The sequence below is a fragment of the Cannabis sativa genome, chromosome 9, assembly GCF_029168945.1.
Source record: "Cannabis sativa cultivar Pink pepper isolate KNU-18-1 chromosome 9, ASM2916894v1, whole genome shotgun sequence".
Taxonomy (NCBI): domain Eukaryota; kingdom Viridiplantae; phylum Streptophyta; class Magnoliopsida; order Rosales; family Cannabaceae; genus Cannabis; species Cannabis sativa.
The window spans coordinates 3,142,067-3,148,929 of NC_083609.1; the positions used below are offsets into that span (position 1 = coordinate 3,142,067).

Consider the following 6,863-nt stretch of genomic DNA (forward strand, 5'->3'; position numbering starts at 1 on the left):
CACTCATAGTTTCAGGCCTAGATTTTTTAGGAGTGAGGACAATATGAGTATCATACAGGTTATTAGGAAACTCACCAAACAAAAAGAATTGTTGCACCAGCTTGATTACATCCTAACCAACTATGTCCCAAAACTTTTGATAGAACCCTGGATTGAAACCGTCAGGACCCGGAGATTTATCCGGATGCATTTGGAATAAAACTTTTTTCACCTCTCCACTAACAATCAGAGCCACAAGCTCTAAGTTCATATCAGATGTGATACTCCCTTGGACACACTCAGTAACACAGTCCCAATTTGTATTGGAAGCCGAGAATAGACCTTTATAATAGTCAACCATCAATGTACTCAAACCACTATCCAAATCGACCCACACACCGTTGTCATCTTTTAGAGAAATAATCTGATTGTACTTCTTGCGCGAATTGGCATAGGCATGAAAGTATTTTTTAGTTTGGTCCCCCGCTTGTAACCAAAGCTGTTTTGATCTTTGTCTCCAAAAGACCTCCTTCTGGGTAAGGATTTTAAAGAGCTGAGAATGAGTTTTCTCGTATTTATGAACCGAAACATCATCTCTCCACCCCTTCAACTTTTTTCAGCACCTTATTACATCGAGCAATTCGATCTTTAAAGTTTCCTGTTATGTCTCTTCCCCACTCAGCAAGGGAGTTGCTGCAGCATTTAATTTTCTGGTTCAATGGTTCATCAGTAAACATCTCCCAGTTATCGTGAATAATTTGTCTGCACATAGGCTCCCTAGTCAATGCATTCTTAAACCGGAACCTCTTACTAACCACATCAGTTTTTCGAAAAGCAAGATCAAGCAAGATGGGGGAATGGTCAGAAGCAGAGACCTCCATATTAAACAGCTTTGCATTCGAAAAAATAGAATTCCAAGAATAAGAGATTAGAGCACGATCAAGTCTAACCTCAATCCAGTTTAACGTGCCTTTTCCTTTCTCTCAAGTAAATGGATGTCCAATTAGTTCCATATCCAAAAGCTCACACTCATCAACTACGTCTTGAAACCCATTAATAAGCCAGGATGGGTAGGGGCGCCCCCCACGCTTATCACTTTGAGAAAAGACATTGTTAAGATCTACAAGAATACACTAAGGCAAAGTAGATTCCCCAGCAAGTTGACGGATTTTCCTCCATGTGTTCTGTCGCAAGCTTCTTTGAGGCTCTCCATAGAAATCAGTTATGCAAAATTCCGGATGACCATCGAGGTTGAACACCATGTCAATGTGATTGGTGCTAAAACTAAGAAGTTTCCCTTCATCTTGGGTTTTCCAAATCGTAGCTAATCCGCCACTGTGACCAACCGCATCAACTACAAAACTTGTTTCGTACCCCAAACAACTTTTAACAAACTCAACTTTTTTTTACAAATAGTTTCACACAAGAATATGACATTGGGCTTCTTTTGGAACACAATTTCCTTTAGGAATTGAATTACCCGGGGGTTCCCAAGCCCTCGAAAATTCCAACTTAAGAGACTCATAATCCTTGGTGAGCCCAAACGTTGGTACCCGCCAATAACTCGTTTTTTTGAAAAATGCCATCTTCCACAATTGCCTCATGATTATTTTTATTATTACCCAAATTCACTTCAGCTTCATCTTCAATAAGGCCCATTTCTTTTCCTTCATCAGACGTCTTCCCTCCACTCTCACCAACAACCTCATCACTAATAATTATTTGGGCTTGGCCCATAACTTGTTTTTTTCCTGGCCCATATTTGAGTTTCCTTCTACCCGTCTTCTTTTAGGGTTAATAAAATTGAACCCCTCATTTTCAAATTGACTGCCTTTTCCCGCTTCCCCAACCTCAGTTGTTTGTATACCCAGTGAAGCCTTAAGTTCACCATTATCTCTTCCCATGATCCCCTAAATCTCCCCATCAATCACTCCTTTATTAATCCCCATAAATCTCTCTATCCTCCATATCAATATCCTGATTATTAGGAGCATTAACTAGCCCTGAACTCCTAGCTGCCACCGAAGAAACATTGCTGGAACTTTGTTGCAAAGGCCTTGCCATATTATCTCTCTATCCTCCATATCAATCTCTCTATCCTTGTTGCTATAATTTTAAACACTACGCAAGTATACGCAATCAAGTAGTAAATCTCACACAGGTGAGGTCGATCCCGCAGGGAATTGGATTAAGTACCACTAAATTATACTTATGATTCTATTCGGTAAATCAAAAGCAATTATGAATTAAAAACAGTAAAATATGAAAGAAATTCAGAAAACTTAATAACACACTTTAAAGTTGAGCAAGATGAGGCAATAGGGAGGAGAATCCTGTTGTTGTTTACCCAAATTGTTAATGATTAATTACTATCCTATTCTTGGAGTGAATGACAGATTATGAAATAACCTAGCTCCTTTCAGATCTTCTAGATTCTAAATCACATGTTATCTAATTAATTCCTTAATTAAACTAACATGAAATCAGCATTAAGCAATAATCTACTCGTCACATAAGTCATGTAAATACTTTCGTTTCACATAGAACATCGATTATCTTAATTTTAGCATTCTCAATTCTCACTTTTCAGATTTTGAATTGAGATCATAGAGCATGCACAAGGTGATCAATCTTAAACATGAAATTAAACACAAATTAAGATAATTTCACACACAAGAATTGAGGAATGGTAATTAAACATTAACTAGGCAAAACATTAAACAACAATCATCATCCTCCCTAAATGGGAAATTTAGTTCAGAAATAAATCCATAACCATTCCTATAGCAATATTCAACATAAATAAATTAAAGAGGAATAAAGAAAAGAACTGTTGGTGGATGAATTCTGGATCTTCACTTGAATCTCTATGCTCTTCCTGCCGCTCTCAGCTGTGTTTTAGGGTTCCAAATCGCTCTCCCTGACTTTCAATCGCAGTTTTCTATTTATAATTGAAATTTAGGGTTCGATGGACGAAAATGCCCCTGGTCCGTACGGGATCTCGCCGCGGCCAAGCTTCCTCTCGCCGCGGCGAGAATTTGCCAAATTTAGGCTCTCTCTGTATCTCGTAACTCGTCGCGGCGAGCCTCTTCATCGCCGCGGCCAGATATGCAAAAACTCAAAAATTAAGTTTTTCTTCGGCTCAGCACGTCTTTTAATGAATTTCTGCACCCGAGACCTCTTTTACTCCAAAGAACCTGAAAACATAGAAAACAAGCGTAATTCCGTCCCAACACAGCTAAAAATGCACATAAATTGGATCCAAAACATAGGCTAAAAATAGCCTAACAAACTCCCCCAAACTGACTCTTTACTCGTCCCCGAGTAAACTAGGACTAAACTAAAAACAAACTGACAATGATAGCTAAACTTTCCGACAATTTAACTGTTACCATCACCTGCACAACTTCAATCCATCAATAACCAGAATTTCAACTTGCCAACTCTAAGAACTAAGTTGAATGTGCAATTTACAAGTAAGTAATTCATACAAACATAAAGCATCGCAATTGCCCTCAATATCACAACTGTTCTAAACTTTCCAACATCCCACTAACACATGATCAATAAGTTTGAATGACATACCTCTCTCCACTAATGTTGACAAATTTCTATTTGGAATCAATAGGTCTTTTTCGGTTAACATCACATGGCTTAGGTACATGGGTAGGTGAGAAGTCATTTAGGCTATACTATACCATAAGCACTATTAACCAAGCAAGCCTAGACATTTATTTTGCTTTCTTTCCATATATCCCAAAGACAGAAATAAGAGATTGCAATTTTTCTTATGTGTGTACCTCATAATTTTCTTAACTTTTTCTTCTTCAAGAAGACATTTTTTTTTTTTTTTCTTCTTTTTCATAGGCACAACACACAATATTATTCTTTTTTTTTTTTCAATCTCTCATTCCTACACTTTATTTTTCCACTTACAGCAGTTATCCCCCCAAACTTGCTTCAAGGCTCATGGCATAATAAGTTACGTTCAGGGTGAAAAGAATTTAAGATACGAATTCAGCTCAGTTAAGTGGTGAAAAAAATTTTAAAACAGGCTAAGGCTCAACTTTGGGTATACTATGGTAAAAATTTCTAGGTAGGCTTGAAAGGCTCAATCGTTCCAAAGAAAACTTGCCTAAATCACTTTCCAAACAAAAAAAATATCAAGGATTTCGCTTCAAGAGAGTATGTCATACAAATTCTATTCCATGTTCAATCAATCATTCCACAAACCAAATAGAACAGAGGTGATATGTGAGAATAGCAAATGTTTTAAATCTACATGAATCACTTCCTAGCACACATCCATCTTAATTCAAACAGTTGCAAGTCAAGCACACAGTTATGTTTTAATCCATTGCAGAAGTGATTAACAACAATTCAATCAATCTTTCAATTTAGCTATCACACAAGACTAAAAAAACTAAAACAAACTAAACTAAAACAAATAAACTGAAAAATTTAAGTTGAAAAATTTAAGTCTCCCCCCCCAAACTAAAATGCACATTGTCCCCAATGTATGAAAATAAACCAGGGTGAGAGAAACTTACCTGAGCCCCATCAGAAGGGATCAAGTCCACCCTTTGCATCCAAAAGAGCCCTCGTACTGAATGAAGAAAATTTACCACCAATAGTGTTGATTTCAGAGTTTTGCACAAGAGTAAGCTCACCTTCAGAACTACCACACATCAATCTTTTCCAACGACGCTGAATCGTTCGAAGTCGCTCTTTAGGCTTTGCTTTCTTCTTATCAGCTTTAACAAAAGAACCCTTCACCATCTCAATCTTGCAACAGGTAGGAATGTCAGTTGGGGCAAAAACATTAAAATTGACCTCTTCATCTTGGACTCGCAACTTTAACTCCCCCTTTTGAACATCTATTAATGCTCGACCCGTGGCCAAGAATGGTCTTCCCAAAATAATGGGAATAGTTGAATCTTCCTCCATATCAAGAATTAAGAAATCAGCAGGGAAGATAAACTTACCAACCTTCACCAGTACATCTTCAATTATGCCACGAGGATGAGTTAGAGAACGATCCGCTAGTTGTAGAGTCACTGTTGTGGGCTTTGCTTTTCCCAATCCTAGCCTTTTGAAGACAGACAACGGCATTAGATTAATGCTTGCTCCCAGATCACATAGAGCTTTAGTTTCCACCGAACCCCCTATAGAGCATGGAATATTGAAACTACCCGGATCTTTAAGCTTGGGCGGTAGTTTCTTTTGCAAAATGGCGCTACACTCCTCAGTTAATGCCACTGTTTCATAGTCCTCCATTTTTCTCTTCTTAGACAATATCTCCTTCATGAACTTCACATAACGGGGCATTTGTTCCAAGGCTTCAGCAAAAGGAATGTTGATGTGTAGTCTTTTGAAGACCTCTAGAAATTTTGTAAACTGCTTGTCTAGATTGGTCTTTCGGAGTCTCTGAGGATAAGGTATCTTCACATGATGATCAATACTGATTGGTGGAGACTGTTGTTGTGGTGCAGGACTATCAGTAGCCTTCTTTTCTATTGATGTTGGAGTTGGTGCTGATTGATCTTTAACTTCTTCATTGAATGGTTGTACCACATCAGGCCCATCATAATTCTTTCCACTCCTCAAGGAAATTGCTTTACATTGTTCTTTTCCTTTTGCCTCACTAGTGCTAGGTGAATTTCCTTGAGCTTGGTTTGCCACTTGAGTAGCCAATTGTTCCATTTGAGTTTCTAGAGTTTTAATAGATGCTCTAGTTTCCATCATGAATTGGAGCAATAAATCAGCTTGGATATTGGAGCCACTAGGACTTTGTTGTTGGTTTTGTTGGGGCTGATTTCTCTGCTGGTAGAACCCCTGTTGGTTGTGCCCATAATTATTATTTTGGGAGTAGTTCCCAATGGCTTTTGCTTGATCCATTGGCAAATTATCCACATCTGCCTGACACTCTGAAAAGTGATGGTTGCCTCCACATATCTCACAAATAACTTGGGCTTGTTTAGCTTGCCCTGCAATCAGCTTTGTCAAGGCCTCAACTTGAGCTGTCAACTTTGTGATGGCATCAACCTCTAGCACACCAGCTACTTTCTTAGTTTGACTCCTTTCAGTTGGCCACTGCTGATTATTTAGAGCCATCTCCTCCAATAGATCGTAAGCCTCATTAGCACTCTTTCTCATAAAAGCTCCACCAGCTGCTGCATCTATCAGAGTTCTAGTGTTACCAACCAACCCGTTGTAGAAATTGTGAACCAGCATCCACTTCTCTATGCCATGATGAGGGCATTTTCTGATTAGATCTTTAAACCTCTCCCAAGCCTCATGGAGAGATTCATTATCTTGCTGACAGAAGTTGTTTATTTCTCCTCGCAGCTTTGCAGACTTTGCTGGAGGGAAGAATTTAGACAGAAATTTTGTTGCTAAGTCTGTCCATGTTGCTATAGAATTTGGTGGCAAGGAGATCAACCAACTCTTGGCTCGCTCTCTCAGTGAGAATGGAAACAGTCTCAAACGGATGGCGTCATCACTAACCCCATTGACTTTGAAGGTCTGACATAACTCCATGAAGTTCGATAGATGCAGATTAGGATCTTCTGAAGGGAGTCCACCAAACTGGACTGAAGACTGCACCATCTGGAGTATGGCAGGTTTGATCTCAAAGTTATTCGCATCCACTGCCGGTGGCCTGATACATGACTGCACTCCAGTAAGAGTAGGGAGAATGTAATCTCTCAAGCTACGGCCATTAGCTTGATCTTCAACGGCACCACCATTATTACCGTTATTTGGAGCATTCGCATTCACATTAGCAGCCATGATTTCTGATGTTTCAGCAGTTGCTGAAACTCTTTCTTGCCTCTTGTTCTTTCTGTTTCTCCTACAAGTCTTCTCAATTTCAGGATCAACTG

At 38.9% G+C, this 6,863-nt stretch overlaps 1 non-coding gene across 1 annotated transcript; it reads left to right on the forward strand.

Moving 5' to 3' along the window:
* Positions 1 to 6,223: 6,223 nt before the first annotated feature.
* LOC133031644 (small nucleolar RNA R71) lies at positions 6,224 to 6,330 on the forward strand. Its single transcript, XR_009684745.1, has one exon. It is a non-coding gene; the product is annotated as a small nucleolar RNA R71 (small nucleolar RNA).
* Positions 6,331 to 6,863: the final 533 nt, after the last annotated feature.